Source organism: Saccopteryx leptura, chromosome 1 (assembly GCF_036850995.1).
Source record: "Saccopteryx leptura isolate mSacLep1 chromosome 1, mSacLep1_pri_phased_curated, whole genome shotgun sequence".
Taxonomy (NCBI): Eukaryota; Metazoa; Chordata; class Mammalia; order Chiroptera; family Emballonuridae; genus Saccopteryx; species Saccopteryx leptura.
In genome coordinates, this window is record NC_089503.1 from 184,458,603 (window position 1) to 184,479,057 (window position 20,455).

General features: G+C 43.3%; 1 protein-coding gene across 3 annotated transcripts in view; it reads right to left on the minus strand.

Annotated features, from left to right (window-relative positions):
- Window positions 1-931, minus strand: part of LYST (lysosomal trafficking regulator) — a 249,598-nt gene extending 248,667 nt beyond the window's left edge. For all 3 annotated transcript variants that reach the window (XM_066382725.1, XM_066382706.1, XM_066382715.1), the window contains exon 1: window positions 815-931. The gene's annotated coding sequence lies outside the window, so the exon portion shown is untranslated. The remainder of the gene's footprint in view (window positions 1-814) is intronic.
- Window positions 932-20,455: the final 19,524 nt, after the last annotated feature.

A 20,455-nucleotide genomic window follows, 5' to 3' on the forward strand; every position in this document is an offset into this window, starting at 1 on the left:
TCTGAATTCAACACCAACGTATTCAACTCCCTCAAAATTTTCTGTTTAAAACCTCAGTCACTACCAAGTGCTGTCACTGGGCGTGAAGCGTGTGCAGAGCACACAGGGAATGTTTTGTTTTGCTTAACTGGGTCGGACTTGGACTGGGAGGGACCTTATCCCCGCCACCAATAAACCAACGCTGGCTGCCACACTGTAGTGCAGGGGCTTCCCGGGTCATTTCCCATGCAGTTTAATCCCACAGGTGGCGAAGGGGAAATTAGTTTAATCCCAGACTAGGCTCCAGCGGTGCCAGAGACAGAAGGAAGACGGCTCTGGACCCCCTGGAGAGCCGCTCGCCGGGCAGAGGATGTCACAAGCAGGAGCGGACCAGGGTGCACCGCGGAGATGACAGAAGGGAGAGTAGCCGCGTGGCCAGGGCGACAAGAGCGACCAGCCGGGTGGTGGCGCGGAAACTGTCAACTTCCACGGTCAACCAGCCGGTCTCGGCCCGGCCGGGGTAGAGGTGCCGCGGCACCGGCTAATCAGCAATGCCCGGAGAGCAGCGTGCTCGACCTCAGATCCGGCACCGGGAATTAAAGTTCGTGCCGGTGACCGCGCGGCCGCCGCGAAGCTCCTGCTGCAGCTCGAGGCTGCCAAAGGCCGCGGGGAGGCGACCCGGAGCCCAAGCAGGTGAGGAAGCCTTGTTCGCGGCGTCGGGCCCCGACCCCCACCCGGATGACAGCTACCACCTCAACCACCCTCCCTCCAGGCTGCGGACAGGGTCCGAGACCCAGCCCTCCGCAGGTATTGTCGACTCCCCGCGCCACTTTACCTCCAGTCTGGCCGCCGCGCGCCCGCCCTCACAGGGCGAATCCCGAGCCCTTGCTGCGGGCCAAGAGCTCCCACCCCCGCCCCCTCAGGTAACCCAGGAAACCAGGAACACCGCCTCCTCCCCGCATCCGGGCCCAGACCTGCCCGCCTGCGCGTGCGCGCTGGTTCCGCCCCCGCCCTGCCCACCGCTGGTTGGGTAATTCTGCCGTCTCAGGAGTGACGCATGCAGCCGTCGAGCCAATGGAAACTGGAGAAGGGCGGGGGCCGAGTCGCGGGGCGGGGGCCGGGGCGGAGCCGGAGTTGGGTGGCTCCGCGCCCTTCTCCTCCGCGATTGTGTGGGGCGCGGTTTGCGTCAGAGCCGGGGAAAGCGACCTACGGGTTGCCCTGAGTGGGTCCCGGGCACCCTGTGTGAGTTCAGAGTATAGGGTTCAAGGAAATATAGGAGGGGTCGGGAGAGGGAGGAAGGGTCACTTGTGAAAGGTTACTGTGGGTTTTGTCAGGAAGCGAGAAGAGGTTTACGAAGCCACTGTGGGATTAGTTCAGCGCAAAGGTGCATTTTTGAATTTAGCCTTCTTCCAACACGTTGGGGCGCAGCGCGCGCTGTCGACGTTATCGCGGCGCCTCCAGAGGGTGGGAGCCCTGGGTTAAATACAGCGGGTTTTTGCTGCATTACTTACATTAACCGGGGGTCCCGGCTCGTGGCGAACGGGCTGCGGCCGCAGACACCTCTCCACCTCCAGCCACTGGACACGCTTGCGGGGTGTCCGAGGTGCTAGGACAGGGCCTGAACCCTCAGTCCTGAGGGTCAGGGGTCCAAGAGCTACCTAGCAATACAAACTGTAAACGCATGATCAACTGACAGGAATTGCTTTAGAATCAACAACTTTAGAATCAGTAATTTTTTCACAACAATAAAGAAATAGAAATAATTTGGGGTGTTATATCCTAAAGTTGTATAATAAATGCAACCTTTAATACCTCCAACTCCCATTTGACTCAGTGACAAAGTAAATAATTGCCCAGTGATGTGGTTTGACGTGACTCTCCAGGAAACCCGGCGCTTTGACGCATCTCCCACTGAATTCTGAAGTTCCACCCTTAGCAGTTTATACCTTTGGGCACAGATTGCCCACTTCTTCTGGCAATATACTCCAGGGATGGGCCATATCCTGAAGAGGAGCAGAATATGCCCTAAAATGTGCCACTTTGGCATGTGTTATTTTGTGTTGAAGGCAATCAAGACCCAGCAGATTAGGGAGAATTTTGACCTCCCCTTTAAATGACCTAAATGAGAAGAATTTAGGTAGGAAGCCTGCACCAGGAAAAGAGCCATTATCACATATTTTTTCTTATCTGAAAGACTCACCTGCATGGCCAGGCAAACATCCAATACCAAATCTCTTCCTGTCAGTTGCCCTTTTGAAGCCCCAGACTCTATTCCATTTCTTAGGTGCCCTTGGTGCTCATATTTTCATAAGATTACAATACATATGAAATTATATTTGGTTTTTTTCCACTGTTAATCTGTCTTACATCAACTTAATTAGTAGAACAGCCAAAGAAAAGAAAGGAAATATTTTCTACCCCTACAATACAAAATCCCTAACAAGTTAGTGAAAGGGATATCTCTGGGAAATTGTCAGTTGTTTAACAAATATAATTGACTTTTGAACAAGTAGGGGTTAGGGGACCCAACCCTCACTTAGTTAAAACCCCATATATAACTTAACTTCCCCAAAACTTAACTATAGTCATCCCTTGGTGTCAGGGAATTGGTTCTAGGACCAACCCTCAGAAATACCAAAATTCACAGGTGCTCAAGTCCCTAGTATAAAATAGTGTAAAACAATGCACACAGTTGGCTGTCTGCATTTGCAGATTTCTAATTTTTCCATCTGCTATTGATTGAATCTGCAGATGCAAAACCTGGGGATAGGGAGGGCCAACTGTACAGAGTCAATTGTATATCATGAGTATTTACTATGTGCTAGGTACTGTGCAAGGCACTGGAGATTTCAGTGAATATCTGTGAACTCAAAGAGGAAGTAAAGTCACATTTGACTAGAACTAAACTTAGTCTTGTTACACATCAATTTTCACCCATTGTTCTCTAAATGACTCATTTTATTTTAATGGACAAAATAAGTCATAGAAATGTTAAGTTTCTGTTTCTCTTGAATGAAAGATAAAAGATGATCATGATTTTGTTAAAGCCAAAGAGAATGAAACAGACTTTATATAATGGTACACAATTGGCCTTCAAAATATTATGTATTTGAAAAGATACAAATTAATGTCATTTGTGACTATTCTTTTTTCAGACTGAGCTATAAAGTATTTTAACCAAGCAACCACAGTATTGACTTTATTAAAGAATATCTTACAACTAGACATTAAGTATACATATTAGATAAAACTTAGTTTAAAAGATTTCAAATGAACATAAAATTGTATAATCATGTACATGCAATAGAAGAAAGAATAAAGAAAAAAGTAATTGGTATAGCCTAACCAGTGGTGGTGCAGTGAATAGAGCATTGACCTGGGACGCTGAAGACCCAGGTTGGAAACCCTGAGGTAACTTGCTTGAGCACAGGCTCACCAGCTTGAGCATGGGTAGCCAGCTTGAGTGTGGGATCATAGATGTAATCTCACAGTCACTGGCTTGAAGCCCAAGTATGCTGGCTTGAGCAAGGGGTCATTGGCTTGTTTCGAACCCCCTCCCCCCCAGTCAAGGCGCATATGAGAAGCAATCAAGAAACAACTAAAGTGCTGCAATTACAAGTTGATGCTTCTCATCTCTCTCCCTTCCTATCTCTCCATCTGTCTCTCTCTCCCTCTCCCTCACTAAAAAAAGTAAATAAAAATGAAAAAGTAATAGGTATATAGAAGAAAGCCCTATTTATATACATACCACACACTAGAAGACTTTGTTAGTAGGAAATTCTCCAGATAACTTGACTTTAAAATTAGATTCTAAATGAGATTCTATAACCAGCGTTTTAAAAGTTATAGTTAATAATGTATATGTACATAATTTGACACTAATTATTCACCAAAATATGTTAAAATAATAATTTCATGACTACGTGTATTTGTATATCAGATCATGCCATACTCTGCTCAAAAACCTATAATGGCTCTCATTTCACTCAGGTGAAACCAAAATCCTTACAGTGGCCCACACAGGGCTACACTATATGGCTGTCATAACCTCATCCTTTCCTCCTCTCCCATTCCCACAGATATACTGGCCTCTTTACTGTTTAGCAAACATTTCAGACAGATTCCTGCCTTAATGTTAGTCTTTGTACTGCTGCTCCCTCTACCTGAAATGCCTTCTCCAGATAGCCACGCAGATAACCATGTCTTTGCTCAGATTACACCTTTTCAATGAGGTCTATCTCAACACTGCTCTTAAACCTACACAAGAGAAGACCCTGCCCTTGACCCCGCACTTAAGCGTCCTTCATATCACAAATGCCATCTATTATGGATGGAATTGCCCATTCCCATCCATGTGTTGAAGCCCTAACCACAGAGCCTTTAAGGAAGCAATTAAGGTTAAATGGGGTCATAAGGGTGAGGCCCTCATCCAGGAGGACTGGTGTCCTTATAAGAAAGAGAAGAGACACCAGGCCTTTCCATACCTGCACAGAGGGAAAGCTCATGTGAGGACACAGTGAAAAGATGGCTGTCTGCAAGTCAGGAATAGCAGTCTCACCAGAAACTAACCCTGCTGGCACCTTGATGTTACACCATCAGATCTATAAGAAAGTACATTTCCAATGTTTAAGCCATCCAGTCTACAGTATTTTTTTATAGCAGCCTCATCAGACTAATACACCGCAAAAAGTAATTTTATTAAAGAACACATAGGTTCTCTGTCACTTGGGATCTGGTGCTGAGAGTTGGCATAGTGTGATCCTAAACATGATCTCTTCCATTGCATCTATCAGCTTATAACATACTACTTAACTTACCCATTTATTATGTTTATTTTTATTGTCTGCCACATTTAGACTATAAGCTCCACGAAGGCAGCTCCCTTTGCTCTGGTTATGATGTACCCCAAGTGCCAGAACAGTACCTGGCACACAGCAAGCACTCAGTGAGTATTTGTTAAATGAATGGTTTAATTAAGAAAATTTTGTTTTCATGGGTGGCAAGATGGTGATGGAGTAGGCAGATGTTCCAACTTACACCTCCCAGAACCAAAGTAGATTACAACTTAATTTTAAGAACGACCATTTGGAAAAACCAACTTTGGGCTAAACCAAGAGGAATTTTTAACCAAAGATCACCAAAGAAGTTACACTGAGACTGGTAGGAAAAGCTGAACACAGAGAGGGCTGCCCAACTCCAAGAGCAAGCAAGCGGTGGCCCAGAGGGATTCACGTGGTGGTGGGGTTTTACCGGAGAGGGGAGGGTGCTGCCCCAGCCTGCAGCCCCGGAGCCTAGAAGAGGTGTACGGACAGTACTTAGCTGCGAAATAAGTCAGGATATTGTTTGTGAGAAAGAGACAGATTTCTCAGACCCAGGATTTGTCTTAAAGGGAACGCACAGAAAACCTTTTTCACAACCACTCACCTGGGACTCCAGAGGATGAGGAGAGCTAGGAGGACCAGAGTAGCAGGAAGAGTGTAATCTAGGAGACATAGGGAGAAACACTTTGAGGGACAGCCACTGTAACTCCTGGACTGAGTCACTATCCAAATCTAAAGTGAATATTTTTCCTGGAATCAGCAATACCAGCAAAGGGAAGCAGGTTACCAGCCAAATGGAAGCTCTCCTGCTACAGTCAGAGCAGAGTTACTTAGAAGCAGGGAGACTGTTAGGGATACAGTATTGAGTAGAGTGGTACTTTGAGATATGAATTTAATTCATTCTATAACCGAGCTTGTAAGTCAGTCAACTCATATATCAAACTGTTGATACTCGACTCATGCGCCAACGCACCAACTAGAGGCAGCTTCCCAAATCACAACTTGTATCTTGGAATTTCACTCGGATCTCGAACAAAATTACGGACCGAGTCGCAGATCGTGTCTTAAACAATTTGTATGTTGCCTGACCTCTGGTGGCACAGTGGATAAAGCATTGACCTGGGAACACTGAGGTTGCCGGTTCAAAACCCTGCACTTGTCTGGTCAAGGCATATATAGGAGCTGATGCTTCCTGCTCCTCCCCCCTTTCTCTCTCTCTCTCTCTCTCTCTCTCTCTCTCTCTCTCTCCCTCCCTCCCTCTCCCTCCCTCCTCTCTAAAATGAATGAATAAAAATAAAAAAAATTTGTATGTTGGTCTGTTCATATCTCAAGGTACCACTGTACTGAGGTCTGAGCTACAACGCCACCCCCACACTGCTGAGTGCTCACCGGAGGGTGGGCAGCAGCAGGATGTGGGAGCGGAAGCCGGGAGCCAGCCTCGGCTATGGCCCAAGCATGTGAACACAGTTTTGCCTGTGGGGGCAGGGTGGAAGCTGGGGAGCCTGCTCGGGCTTGCAGCCCGGGGCTGTGCCAAAGCAGTCCCGCCCATGGGGGCGAGGCAGAGGTCAGGGGCCTGCCAAGGCTTGCAGCCCAGACTCCTGAGAGCAGTCCTGCCCGTTGGGGTGGGGTGGAGGCTAGGGGCCAGCCAGGGCTTGCAGGCCCGGCATGCATGTGCTGTCCCACCCGCGGAGGCAAAGCGGAAACTGCAGCAACCGCAGCAGTGGACTAGCACTGGCAACGCCCATGCCTGAACATCCAAGGCGGCAGCAGTGGTGTGGTGGTGGCAGGCCTGCAGACAGACTACACCTCAGGAACACAAAGGCCACACCCATTAGGCTCCTGTGGCCACACCCTTCTGAAGGCTGAAAGGAAAGAAAAATATAAAATTAATAAAATAAAATAAAAAAGAACGTTGGATAGAACGACACCTGAGGCTAAGGGGCAAGCCACATCCAATACCGTATCTAACCCCTGATTTATAGTACTGAGCCCAACAAATAGCCACCAATAAGAGATGGTAGAAATCAGATCTCAGGGGAACCTGAACATTTAAACAAACATCCTCCAGGCCAAAAGTAGATAAAAGCCAGCCTAAGTTGATATTAACAACAGCACCTGGGCTCAGCAGAGGCAGCCACTGATCTGGATCGCCTGTTACTCCCAAAAGATAGATAAGGGCCAGTCATAGGCCAGGACCCCCACTGGCCTGTGCCAGGCTCCAGCCAAGAAGGTCAGGGAGGGCACATCCAGAGGCCAGATATGGAGAGTATCAGTTCAGGACCTAACAAGCCTTGTTAGAGTGACATCTTAAGGAAGGGCTCCTCAAACCTGACCCAGTTAAGATATAGGAAATGGAAAAGTGGCTCTACTAGTTAAGGAGACCACAACTCAAACAAGCCTGCAAACCACAAAGAGAAACAATGAGAAGACAGAGGAACGTAAGCCATATGAATCAACAAGAAAAATCTCAAGAAAAAGATCTGGATGAAATGGAAGTAATCAAATTACCATATGCAAAGATTAAAATAATGATTGTTGGGATACTTAAGGATCTCAAGGCTACAATGGATAGAATGAATGAGCACCTAAATAAAGAAATTGTAAGCATCAAAAAGGACACAGAAGCCCTGGCCGGTTGGCTCAGTGGTAGAGCGTTGACCTAGCGTGCAGAAGTCCCGGGTTGGATTCCCATCCAGGGCACACAGGAGAAGCGCCCATCTGCTTCTCCACCCCTCCCCCTCTCCTTCCTCTCTGTCTCTCTCTTCCCCTCCTGCAGCCAAGGCTCCATTGGAGCAAAGATGGCCCGGGCGCTGAGGATGGCTCCATGGCCTCTGCCTCAGGCACTAGAGTGGCTCTGGTTGCAACAGAGTGACGCCCCAGATGGGCAGAGCATCGCCCCCTGGTGGGCGTGCCGGGTGGATCCCGGTCAGGCGCATGCAGGAGTCTGTCTGACTGCCTCCCCGTTTCCAGCTGTAGAAAAAAAAATAATAAATAAATAAATAAATAAAGGACACAGAAATCATAAATAAGAACCAGACAGAAATGACAAACACAATATCAGATATGAAGACTACACTAGAAGGAATGAAAAGCAGGCTGGATGAAGCAGAGGATCGAATCAGCAACTTAGAGGACAAGATAAGTGAAAGCACAAATGCAGAACAGCAAACAGAAAAGAGGATCAAAAAGTCTGAAAATGCCTGACCTGTGGTGGCACAGTGGATAAAGCGTCGACCTGAAAATGCTGAGGTTGCCGGTTCGAAACCCTGGGCTTGCCTGGTCAAGGCACATATGGGAGTTGATGCTTCCAGCTCCTCCCCCCTTCTCTCTCTCTGTCTCTCCTCTCTCTCTGTCTCTCCCTCTCCTGTCTAAAATGAATAAATAAAAAATAAAGAAAAAATTAAAAAAAAAAAGTCTGAAAAAACTCTAAATGAGCTCTGTGACAACATGAAGAGAAACAATATCCTAATAATAGGGGTTTACAAAGGAGAAGAGAAAGAACAAGAGATAGAGAACCTGATTGAAGAAATCATAGCTGAAAATTTCCCTAAATTGATGCAGAAAAGAGTCATAAGGATTCAAGAAGCAGAGAGAACCCCAATAAAAAAGAACCCAAAGAGACCTACATCAAGACACATCATAATCAAAATACCAAAGCTAAGAGATTAAAAAAAAAATACAAAAAGCTGCAAGAGAAAAACGGTCATCATCTACAAAGAAGCCCCCTTAAGGATGACATCTGACTTTTCAACAGAAACTCTTGAGGCCAGAAGGGAATGGCAAGAAATATTCAAAGTAATGCAGAACAAGAACCTACAACCAAGACATATTTATCCAGCAAGGCTATCATTTAAAATTGAAGGAGGCCCTGGCTAGTTGGCTCGATGGTGGAGCGCAGCCTGGCGTGCAGGAGTCCTGGGTTCGATTCCCGGCCAGGGCACACAAAAGGGGCATCGGTCTGCTTCTCCACCCCTCCCCCTCTCCTTCCTCTCTGTCTCTCTCTTCCCCTTTCCGCAGCTGGGGCTCCATTGGAGCAGGGTTGGCCTGGGCGCTGTGGATGGCTCTGTAGCCTCTGCCTTGGGTGCTAGAATGGCTCTGGTTGCAGCGGGGCGACGCCCCAGATGGGCAGAGCATCTCCCCCTGGTGGGCATGCTGGGTGGATCCTAGTCAGGTGCATGTGGGAGTCTGTCTGGCTGCCTCACCGTTTCCAACTTTGGAAAAATACAAATAAAATAAAATAAATAAAATAAAATAAAATAAAATTGAAGGAGAAATAAAAAGCTTCCCAGACAATAAAAACTTAAGGAATTCATTACAACCAAACCAATGCTGCAAGAAATGTTAAGGGGCCTGCTGTAGACAGAACAAAGCAGAGGAAAAAATCTAGTAAAAGAGGAATGTAGATTTACAGAAAAAAATGGCAATAAACAGCTACATATCAATAATAACCTTTAATGTAAATGGATTAAATGCTCCAATCACAAGACAGTGGGTAGCTGAATGGATAAGAAAACAGGACACATACATATGCTGTCTACAGGAGACCCACCTCAAAACAAAAGGTACACATAGACTGAAAGTAAAAGGATAGAAAAAATTTCATGCAAATAGAAATGAAAAAAAACTTGGCATAGCAATACTTATATCTGACAAAATAGACTTTAAAACAAAGACTATAGTAAGGGATAAAGATAGCACTACATAATGATAAAAGGAGAAATCCAACAGGAAGAGATAACCATTATAAATATCTATGCACCTAATATAGGAGCACCTAAATATATAAAGCAGATTTATTTATTTATTTATTTGTTATTATTATTATTTTTACAGAGACAGAGAGAGAGTCAGAGAGAGGGATAGACAAACAGGAATGAAGAGATGAGAAGCATCAATCATCAGTTTTTCATTGTGCATTGCGACACCTTAGTTGTTCATTGATTGCTTTCTCATATGTGCCTTGACCGTGGGCCTTCAGCAGACCGAGTAACCCCTTGCTCGAGCCAGTGACCTTGGGTCCAAGCTGGTGAGCTTTTTGCTCAAACCAAATGAGCCCGCACTCAAGTTGTCGACCTTGGGGTCTCGAACCTGGGTCCTCGGCATCCCAGTCCAATGCTCTATCCACTGCGCCACTGCCCGGTCAGGCTAAAGCAGATTTTGATGGACATAAAGGGCGAGATCACAGCAATACTAAAATAGTAGGGAATTTCAATACCCCACTAACAGCACTGGATAGATTCTCAAGAAAAAAAATTAACAAAGAAACAGCAGACTTGACACACTAGATCAACTGGATTTAATAGATATCTTCAGAACCTTCCACCCTAAAGCAGCAGAATATACATTCTTTTCAAGTACTCATGGTACATTCTCTAGGACAATAGTCGGCAAACTCATTACTCAACATAGCCTAATATCAACAGGTCAACAATTGAAAACAAATCAAAGCAAGAGAAATAAGGGAAGAATGACAGAAGGCTGTGTTTTCTGTGGTGCTTCATAACATTCAGCATAAACAAAAAGGGGGAAATGTAGTGGAATAACCCATTGCATGGCCTTGAATGGGAACACAGCCAACAAGAAAAGAATGTTTTTGCCTGACCTGTGGTGGCGCAGTGGATAAAGCGTCGACCTGGAAATACTGAGGTCGCCGGTTCGAAACCCTGGGCTTGCCTGGTCAAGAGGCACATATGGGAGTTGATGCTTCCAGCTCCTCCCTACCTTCTCTTTCTCTGTCTCTCTCTCCTCTCTCTCTCCCTCTCTGTCTCTCTCTCCCTTTCTCTCTCCTCTCTAAAATGAATAAATAAAATTTTTTTAAAAATTTAATAAAAAAAAAGAAAAGAAAAGAATGTTTTGCCAAGAGAATTGTTTTGTGACTTGAAGACAGGTCACTGAAACAGGTCTATGTGACTGAAGGCAGTTGCTGGGCTTTTTTATCAGTAAAACATTCTCATAAGATTTCTGTTCCTTTCAAGGTTATCCCTTGAGATAAAGAGAGGAATGTTGTGGGAACCATAGAAGCAATAACAGTTAATACCTTTTGATATTATATTATTATTAAGCTATCATGAAGATGTATTCCATGTATCTTTAAGTAAAAGTTATGTTTGATGCTATGGCAATTTCTCAGTAAACAAGCTCTTTGAAATCTTGTGAATAAAAATAGGACACAGCGCAAACTCGGCGCCATTTGCCTGAGTGAGCGGTAGTCCTTTGCTAGTTCACTGACATTTCATCTGCTGACCTCTCTCTGTGCCCCTGACTCACAACAACAGATGGGAGTTGATGTTTCCTGCTCCTCCTCCCTTCTCTCTCTCTCTCTTGTCTTTAAAATGAATAAATAAAATTTAAAAATGATTCTTTTTTTATAGGGACAGAGAGAGTCAGAGAGAGGGATAGATAGGGACAGACAGACAGGAATGGAGAGAGATGAGAAGCATCAATTATCAGTTTTTCGTTGCAACACCATAGTTGTTCACTGATTGCTTTCTCATATGTTCCTTGACCACAGGCCTTCAGCAGGCCGAGTAACCCCTTGTTCAAGCCAGCGACCTTGGGTCCAAGCTGGTGAGCTTTCTGCTCAAGCCAGATGAGCCTGCACTCAAGCTGGAGACCTTGGGTCTCAAACTTGGGTCCTCGGCATCCCAGTCCGATGCTCTATCCACTGCGCCACCACCTGGAAAGTATGAATTTTTATTGGTAATTGTATCAAATTTAAATACAAATTTGGAGAGACCTGATTTCTTTTAATATTGAGACTTCCCATCCTGAAGCATGGTTTGCCCTTCTATTAATTTAGAGCTTCTTTAATATTCTTCAATAAAATTTTACAACATTCTTCAAAAAAAAGAGAGAGTAGCCCCATCTACCACATGGAGTGTCCTGCAGTGCCAGCAGTGGGGAAAGAAGGCTACACCCTCCAACAGACATTTGCCTGAGACTTAGAGGGAAAGGAAAAAAACCCTTTTCCTTGCCTAGCTCACTAGACATTAGAGCAATTCAGGAAACAGCACAGGAATATGAAATTTATTTTGTAAACAGGTGACTTATGGCCAATCTTTTTAATGCAGCCATTTCAGGGATAAAGTTCTGAGACAATTGATCACTTAGCATATAGATGCAGCTCTGGGGTGCCATCTTACTGAAAATAAAATATATGCTGTAATCTGTTTGAAAGGATAACATCATCTGACATGGCTAAGAGATCCAAAACACACAGTAACACTGGGAAAAATGCAGACATTATGTTGGAAAATCAATGGCTGAAATATAAGCTAGAGATTCTGAAGCTCAACTGAGAAAATAAGTTTATCAGATAAGACATGTTAAAACTCCTGTGTGACCTGTAATATGTGGGCCTATAATCTGGATTTTTATCCGTGTGTGTGTGTGTGTGTGTGTGTGTGTGTGTGTGTGTGTGTGTGTGACAGAGACAGAGAGAGGGACAGACAGACAGGAAGGGAAAGAGAATGAGAAGCATCAATTCTTTGTTGTGGCACTTTAGTTCATTGATTGCTTTCTTATATGTGCCTTGACCAGGGGCTACAGCAGAGCGAGTGACCACTTGTTCAAGCCAGTGACCTTAGGCTCAAGCCAGCAACCATGAGGTCATGTCTATGATCCCACACTCAAGCCAGCAACCCCACTCTCAAGCTGGTGAGCCGCACTCAAGCCTGAGACTTTGGGGTTTCCAACCTGGGTCCTCTGCACCCCAATCTAATGCTCTATCTACTATGTCACTGCCTTGTCAGGCCCTATATATATTATTTAAATCAGTGGTCCCCAACCTTTTTTGGGCCATGGACTGGCTTAATGTCAGAAAATATTTTCACGGACCGGCCTTTAGAGTGGGACGGATAAATGTATCACGTGACCAAGACAAGTGTCAAGAGTCTTAGACGGATGTAGCAGAGGGAATCTGGTCATTTTTTAAAAATAAAACATCATTCAGACTTAAATATAAATAAAATGGAAATAATGTAAGTTATTTATTCTTTCTCTGCGGACTGGTACCAAATGACCCACGGACCGGAACCGGTCCATGGCCGGGGATTGGGGACCACTGATTTAAATCATGATGTCACTTCACAGAGATTAGTGCAGTAGTTTAGTCAGCAAAGCCCCAAGGCAACAGCCCAGGAGCAGGTAGACTCAGCCTTTAGCCAAGAGGTGATCTCACCAAACTATATTGCCTTCCTAGGCAAGGGGAAAGGAGTTTTGTGGCAAGTGACTGCTCCTATGGGGGGAGTCTGTGGCTGATGTACAAACTGCCCCTTGACTCAGCTTCTCCTAAGTTCTATGTGCTTTCTGGAACATTCTCTTCTTTCTATCCTACTCTCCCTACCCCCACCAACAGACACTCTCCCTAAGAATCAGAGGCCAGCAACCTGAAATAAAAACAATGATTATAGTCCTGCTTCTGCTATTGTTTTGTTTTATTTTGTTTTGTTTTGTTTTTTTGTTTTATTTTTGTTTTTTTACAGAGACAGAGTGAGAGTCAGAGAGAGGGATAGATAGGGACAGACAGACAGGAACACAGAGAAATGAGAATAATTAATCATCAGTTTCTCGCCGTGGCACTTTAGTTGTTCATTGATTACTTTCTCACACGTGCCCCGACTCTGGGGCTACAGCAGACCTTGGGTCCAAGCTGGTGAGCTCTGCTCAAACCAGATGAGCCCGCGCTAAAGCTGGCAACCTCCAGGTCTCAAACCTGGGTCCTCCACATCCCAGTCCAACGCTCTGCCAGGGGTCCCCAAACTTTTTACACAGGGGACCAGTTCACTGTCCCTCAGACCATTGGAGGGCCGCCACATACAGTGCTCCTCTCACTGACCACCAATGAAAGAGGTCCCCCTTCTGGGAGTGTTGTGGGTGGCCGGATAAATGGCCTCAGGGGGCCGCATGTGGCCCGCGGGCCGTAGTTTGGGGAAGCCTGCATCCACTGCTCCACCACCCAGTCAGGCCTGCTTCTGCTATTGTTGCTCACACTGTACAAGTTCTATCTCCAGATATTAAAATCATCAAGCAAGAACCTGAGGACACCAAATTAAAGAACTAGAAGGCAGCTATTGGGGGAGAATCCTTCCCACCATGGCCAATTCCTAATAAAGAGAAATGGTATTAGAACATTCATCACTGGAGAGAATGCACTTGCTTGTATGTGGGGGGTTCCTGAAATTCAGAAATTCAAATTAGAAATATAATAGATGTCTTTGAAAATAAGACAGATTTTTGGCCACTGGGGACTGGTTTAGCCAAGAAGAAACAAACATATGGTAGGAAATGGTTGACTGCCAACAATATTTACTCCCAATGCCACCTCTGTTAACTGGGTCCCTAACCAGATGCCTCAGAATTAGTGTGAAAGATACCATTTAAAGGGGAAAACATTTTACTCCAAATGGATAGTCTCATTTAACATCATACATTATACTCATCTTCCTCCCCCTAATTAGAAATGCCATCTTTCTTACAAACTAAATTTCTTTCTATTTTCCAGGCTATTTCAACTCTCTAAAATAAAGAAATACAAACTCATAAACTGATAGCCCTGAAAGCGGGTCTTAATTCTCAGAAGAAGGGCTGTCTCATTTTTCCTTTGATTTAACTGCTGTTACATCTGTAGCCCTGTGCTGCTCTCACATACATGCAGGTGACTGATTACATCATCTGAACTCTGTACCAGTTCCATACATGTATTCTTTGTACTGCCCACTTCTTCAATTTTGGAGAGTGAAGAGGAAGGAATTAAGGAGGGAGAATATAACCTTTTCAATATTAATTGACCAGTCTGTGTGAAAAAAAAAAAAAGTCTTGCCTTATTCTGCCTTGACTTCTGGAGAGTCAACAGCACAGGCATTCTGAAAACATGGAGAAGAATGTGGGCTGTAAGATCTGACTTCGCTGGTTGGTTCTGCTAAGGCAAGGAAGCTGTGTTGACTCTAACTCGGTAAAATTGTCATAAATTTGCACTAACATCCTATCAGTGACTATAAACACATCTTTGCTTCAAGTAATACACACTATAGGCCAAGAGTAAGCAGGTGAAGTAGGTTAGAGTAGTTATTTTACAGGTTTTCACAAAACCTTACATTGATTCTGCCTGAACAGAATGCACAATACTGTATCTAACTTACCCATCTATTTTTTACCAAGAGTACTTTTTTTATAATCTTGGCTCAGGTCTTTCTCTATATATACCTGTTCCTTATTTATGGGAAACTGCTGTGTTTTAAATTCCCACAAGCAGCTTTCCTATCATTCTTCAAAGGTCTCTGGAGTTCCATTTCTTACTCAAAGGTTTTTCTTATCCAAATGGATATCCTAGGGCATGTATATATGGCTACATTACTGTATGTACACTTAACATGAACAATTACCTTGGATGAAAAAGAATAGGAGTCAGAATTACCATACAATCTAGCAATTCCTCTTCTAGGTATAGACCCAAAAGAATTGAAAACAGAGACTCAAATAGGTATGTGTAAATTTGAAGTTCACAGCAGTGCTATTCAAAATATTCAAAAGGTGGAAGTAACCCAAGTGTCCATAGACAATAGAATAGATAAACAACATGTTATGTCCATGCAACAGACAATTACTCAGCCTTATAAAGGAAGTTCTGACACATGTTCCAACATGGCTGAGCCTTGAGGACATTGTGCTAAATGAAACAAGTCAGTCACAAAGAGACATGCGTTACATGATTCCGCTTACTGAAACACCTAGAGAAATCAAATTCAGAGAGAAAGTAGAAGAGTGGTTGCAGGGGTGGGGCTGAGGAGGGTAGACTAGGTTTTGGTGGGGAACAGACTTTCTGTTTGGGTTGAGGAAGGTGTTGTGGAGATGGACTGTGGTGATGGTTGCACTACACTGTGAATGTGCTTAATGTCATTGAACTGTCCACTTAAAATTATTAAATTAGAAAAGAAATGTGGGGTGCTTGTTACTCTAAGGAAAAAAAGCTGAATGCAGACACCATCCCAGCTGTGCTTTAATCAGCCCTAGAATTTTCTGCTAAGCCCTGGAGATGTAAGTTCTTCACACCTCTACCCTAAGCATGCTCTCCAAAGAACTGCGCAGAGCTCTTTCCTTGCCTCTTGACCCTCTCGTTCATGCCCCAGTACTCCGAGCCAGATCCTCCATGCTGTCATCCTATCTTCCCATCACCATTAAGCCTTGTGCTGACAAATGCAGCTTTTTCTGTCCCACACATGTCCTATGCCCACTCTGGCCCGAGCCCCAAGTAGAGTTGCTTGGGAGCTGCCTCATCATTTAGCTGCTTTCCTGACCCCTTAATTTCTTCCTTTTTTCAAACCAAAACCACTTAATCCGGTGCATGCTATGATGTGCCAGGTGGAGTCCATTGTTGGAGACACTATAGAAACAAAGGATTACAACACAGTGTGATATGTTTTATAACATGAGTCACAAATGTACAAGGAAGATTCTGATTTCCTCTTAAAATGGGATCCAGAGAATCTCAAAGGACCTATTTAAAATAAAAATTATTGTGAAATATATAGATGATTCTCAGCTTACATTGGGGTTATGATCAGGTAAGCCCATCGTGAGCTGAAAATATTGTAAGTTAAAAATGCATTCCAGCTCTGGTGGGTTGGCTCAGTGGTAGAGTGGTCAGTCCAGTGTTTGGATGTCCTGGATTTGATTCCCGTTCTGGCACACAGGAGAAGCAACCATCTGCTTCTCCACCCCTCCCCTGCTCTCTTCCTTTTCTGAAGCCATGGCTATATTGGAGCAAGTTGGACCCAGACACTGAGGATAGCTCCATAGCTTCTGCCTCAGGCACTAAGACCTTGGTTGCTGAGCAATGGAGCAACACCCCCTAGTGGGCTTGCTGGATGGATCCTGGTCAGGGTGCATGCAGGAGTTTGTTTCTGCCTCTCCTCTTCTCACTGAATTAAAAAAATAATAATAGATAAATAAATAAAGCATTCTTAACCTGGTAAGGCAAGTCTTAGCCTACCCTCAATGTGCTCAGAACACTACATCCAAAAATGCTGGCACACAGCACCCTGTGGGCCATCTGCATTGACCCTGGTGACCAGGTGGCTGATGGGGAGCTGCTGCTTTCCCTCTACCCTGCATTATAGGAGAGCACTGTACCACATATCGCTAGACCAGGAAAGGATCAGAATTCAAAATTCGAAGTATATTTTCCCCTGAGTGTGTATTACTTTCGCACCATGACAAAGTTGAAAATCCCAAATCAGGGACCGTCTGTGTACGTGTTAGTAATGAGAGCTAACATTTATTGAACACTATTCCAGTTGCTTTGCATGAACTAATACATTTAAGTCCCAGCATAATCCTAAGAGGTGGTTACTGTGATTACCCCTGTTTTTGAAATGAGGACATTTAGGCACAAAGAGGTTAAGTAACTACTCAGTAACTCAGCTGGAGAGGACTGGGGCCAGAATTTGAATGCGGCCGTCTTGTCTCCAGAGCCGCCCTCATCATTGCTGCATCACACTCTCTCCTCTATTAGCAAGAACATAATAGAATGGACTCTGTGTGCTTGCCAGAAAGTCCAATCAAATCTTAAATTTGCCATAATTTCTTCAGACTTTTGATAGATATAAAACAGCTGTGCTAAGTGTGAGGCAGTATTCTGGATTGGATTCTGGAACAGAAAAATGACACTAGTGAAAACATGGATGAAATCTGAAGAGTCTAATCTATGTTTAGTTGTACCAAAGTTAATTTCTTAGTTTTGATAAGTGTCCCATAGTTATGTACGATGTTGACATTTGGAGAAACTGAGTGAAGGGTGTAGACGAAGAAAGGGTTTTTATGGAAAGTGATCTCACAGGGTGATCTGATCATAAATTCCCAGCTCGGAAGTCATGGTGGGCAGTCATGTGCCAGGACGGTCTCTAACTTCGGAAAAAGGTGTTAAGCCAACCCCATTCATTGTTCTTGAGCATCTAGGTTAACACATCTTTGAAATATCAGAAGTAATACCCCTTAAAGTATTAATCCTCCAGAGAGCACATAATCTTGCCAACTAGCCTGTAATATAACCCCTGCCTTGCTTTTTCCAACGTTCTTATGTTCCCCGCTTAATTTCAAATGCATAAAAGAAGCTGCAAGACTGGTATTCTCTGGAGCACCTGAGATCTTGATCCCAAATATGTGTCATCATTTTGGCTCAAATAAACTCTTCTAAAAATTCTCTACATGTTTAAATGTTTCTTATGTTGAAAAGGGTATATGGGAACTCTGTACTATCTCTCTGGTTTTTCTGTAAATCCAAAATTATTAAAAAACAACAAGCCTGTGAAGGAGAGGCAGAGACCACAGCAACAGCCCCAGTGGGCAGGAACCGGCAATGCCCATACCTGAATGCCCTAAACAGCAGCAGCAGAGGAAGTGGCGGGCCTGCAAACAGACCACACCTAGGGAACACAGAGGCCACACCCAGTGAACTCCAGTGGCCAACACCTTCTTTTACACAGACAGAATGAGAAGGCAGAGAAATACAACACAAATGAATCAGGAGAAATCCCCAGAAAAGGACCTGAATGAGTCAGATATAAACAAATTACCAGATGCAGAGTTTAAAATAACGATTGTTAGGATGCTCAAAGATATTAGAACAACAATAGATAGTCATTACGAACACCTAAATAGATAGCAAATATAAAAAAGGACATTGAAATAATAAAAAAGAATCAGTCAGAAATGACAAATACAATATCAGATATCAAGAATACAATGGAAGGAATTAAAAGCAGGATGGATGAAGCTGAGAATCAAATCAGCGAGTTAGAGGACAAGATAAATGAAGGCACAGAAGCAGAGCAGAAAGAAGAAAAGAGACTCAAAAAGTCTGAGGAAACTCTAAGAGAGCTCTGTGACAACATGAAGAGAAATAACATCTGCATCATAGGGGTTCCTGAAGAAGAAGAGAAAGAACAAGGGATAGAGACTTTGTTCAAACATATCATAGCTGAAAACTTCCCTCAAATAAGGCAGAAAAACATCTCACAAGTTCAAGAAGCACAGAGAACTCCATTAAAGAGAAACCCAAAGAAATCAACACCAAGACACATCATAATTAAAATACTAAATCTAAGTGATAAAAAGAAAATATTAAAAACTGCTAGAGAAAAAAAGACTATCACCTACAAAGGAGCCCCCAAAAGGATGACTTCTGACTTCTCAACAGAAACACTTGAGGCCAGAAGGGAATGGCAAGAAATATTCAAAGTTATGCAGAACAAGAGCCTACAACCAAGACTACTTTATCCAGCAAGGCTATCGTTTAAAATTGAAGGAGAAATAAAAAGCTTCCCAGACAAAAAAAAACTCAAGGAATTCACTACAACCAAACCAAGGCTGCAAGAAATGCTAAGGGGCCTGTTGTAAACAGATCAAAGGAGAAAAAGAATATAGAAAAAGAGGAATACACTTTTAAAAAATAAAATGGCAATAAACAAATTACATATTAATAATAACCCTAAATATAAATGGACTAAATGATCCAATCAAAAGACATAGGGTAGCTGCGTGGATAAGAAAACAGGACCCATACACATGCTGTCTACAAGAGACACACTTTAAAACGAAAGATGCAAACAAAAGATAAAAGGATTGAAAAAAAATATTTCACGCAAATGGAAATGAATAAAAGCTGGGGTAGCAATACTTATAACAGACAAAATGGACTTTAAAATAAAGACTATACTAAGAGATAAAGAAGGTCACTTCTTTATAATGATAAAGGGAGCAATCCAACAAGAAGATATAACCTTTATAAATATCTACGCACCTAATACAGGAGCACCTAAATATATAAAGCAGACTTTGATGGATTTAAAGGGTGAGATCAACAGCAGTACTATAATAGTAGGGGATTTCAATACCCCACTAATATCACTAGATAGATCCTCAAGAAAGAAAATGAACAAAGAAACAGCAGACTTAAAGGACATACTAGATCAACTGGATTTAATAGATATCTTCAGAACCTTTCACCCTAAAGCAGCAGAATATACATTCTTTTCAAGTGCTCATGGAACATTCTCAAGGATAGACCACATGTTAGGGCACAAAAGCGGTCTCAACAAATTTAAGAAGATTGAAATCATATCAAGCACTTTCTCTGATCACAATGGCATGAAACTAGAAATCAACCACAACAGAAAAACTGAAAAATACTCAAACACTTAGAAACTAAATAGAATGTTATTAAATAACAAATGGGTTAACAATGAGATCAAAGAAGAAATTTAAAAATTCCTAGAAACGAATGATAACGAGTATACATCAACTCAAAATTTATGGGACACAGCAAAAGCAGTCCTGAGAGGGAAGTTCATAGCATTACAGGCATACCTCAAGAAGCTAGAAAAAGCACAAATAAACAACTTGACCCTGCATCTAAAAGAACTAGAAAAAGAACAGCAAGTAAAGCCCAGAGCTAGTAGAAGGAAGAAAATAATAAAGATCAGAACAGAAATAAATGACATAGAGGCTAAAGAAACAATACAGAGGATCAATGAAACCAGGGGCTGGTTCTTTGAAAAGGTAAACAAGATCGATGAACCTTTAACCAGACTCACCAAGAAAAAAAGAGAGAGGACTCAAATAAATAAAATTAGAAATGAGAATGGAGAAATAACAACTGA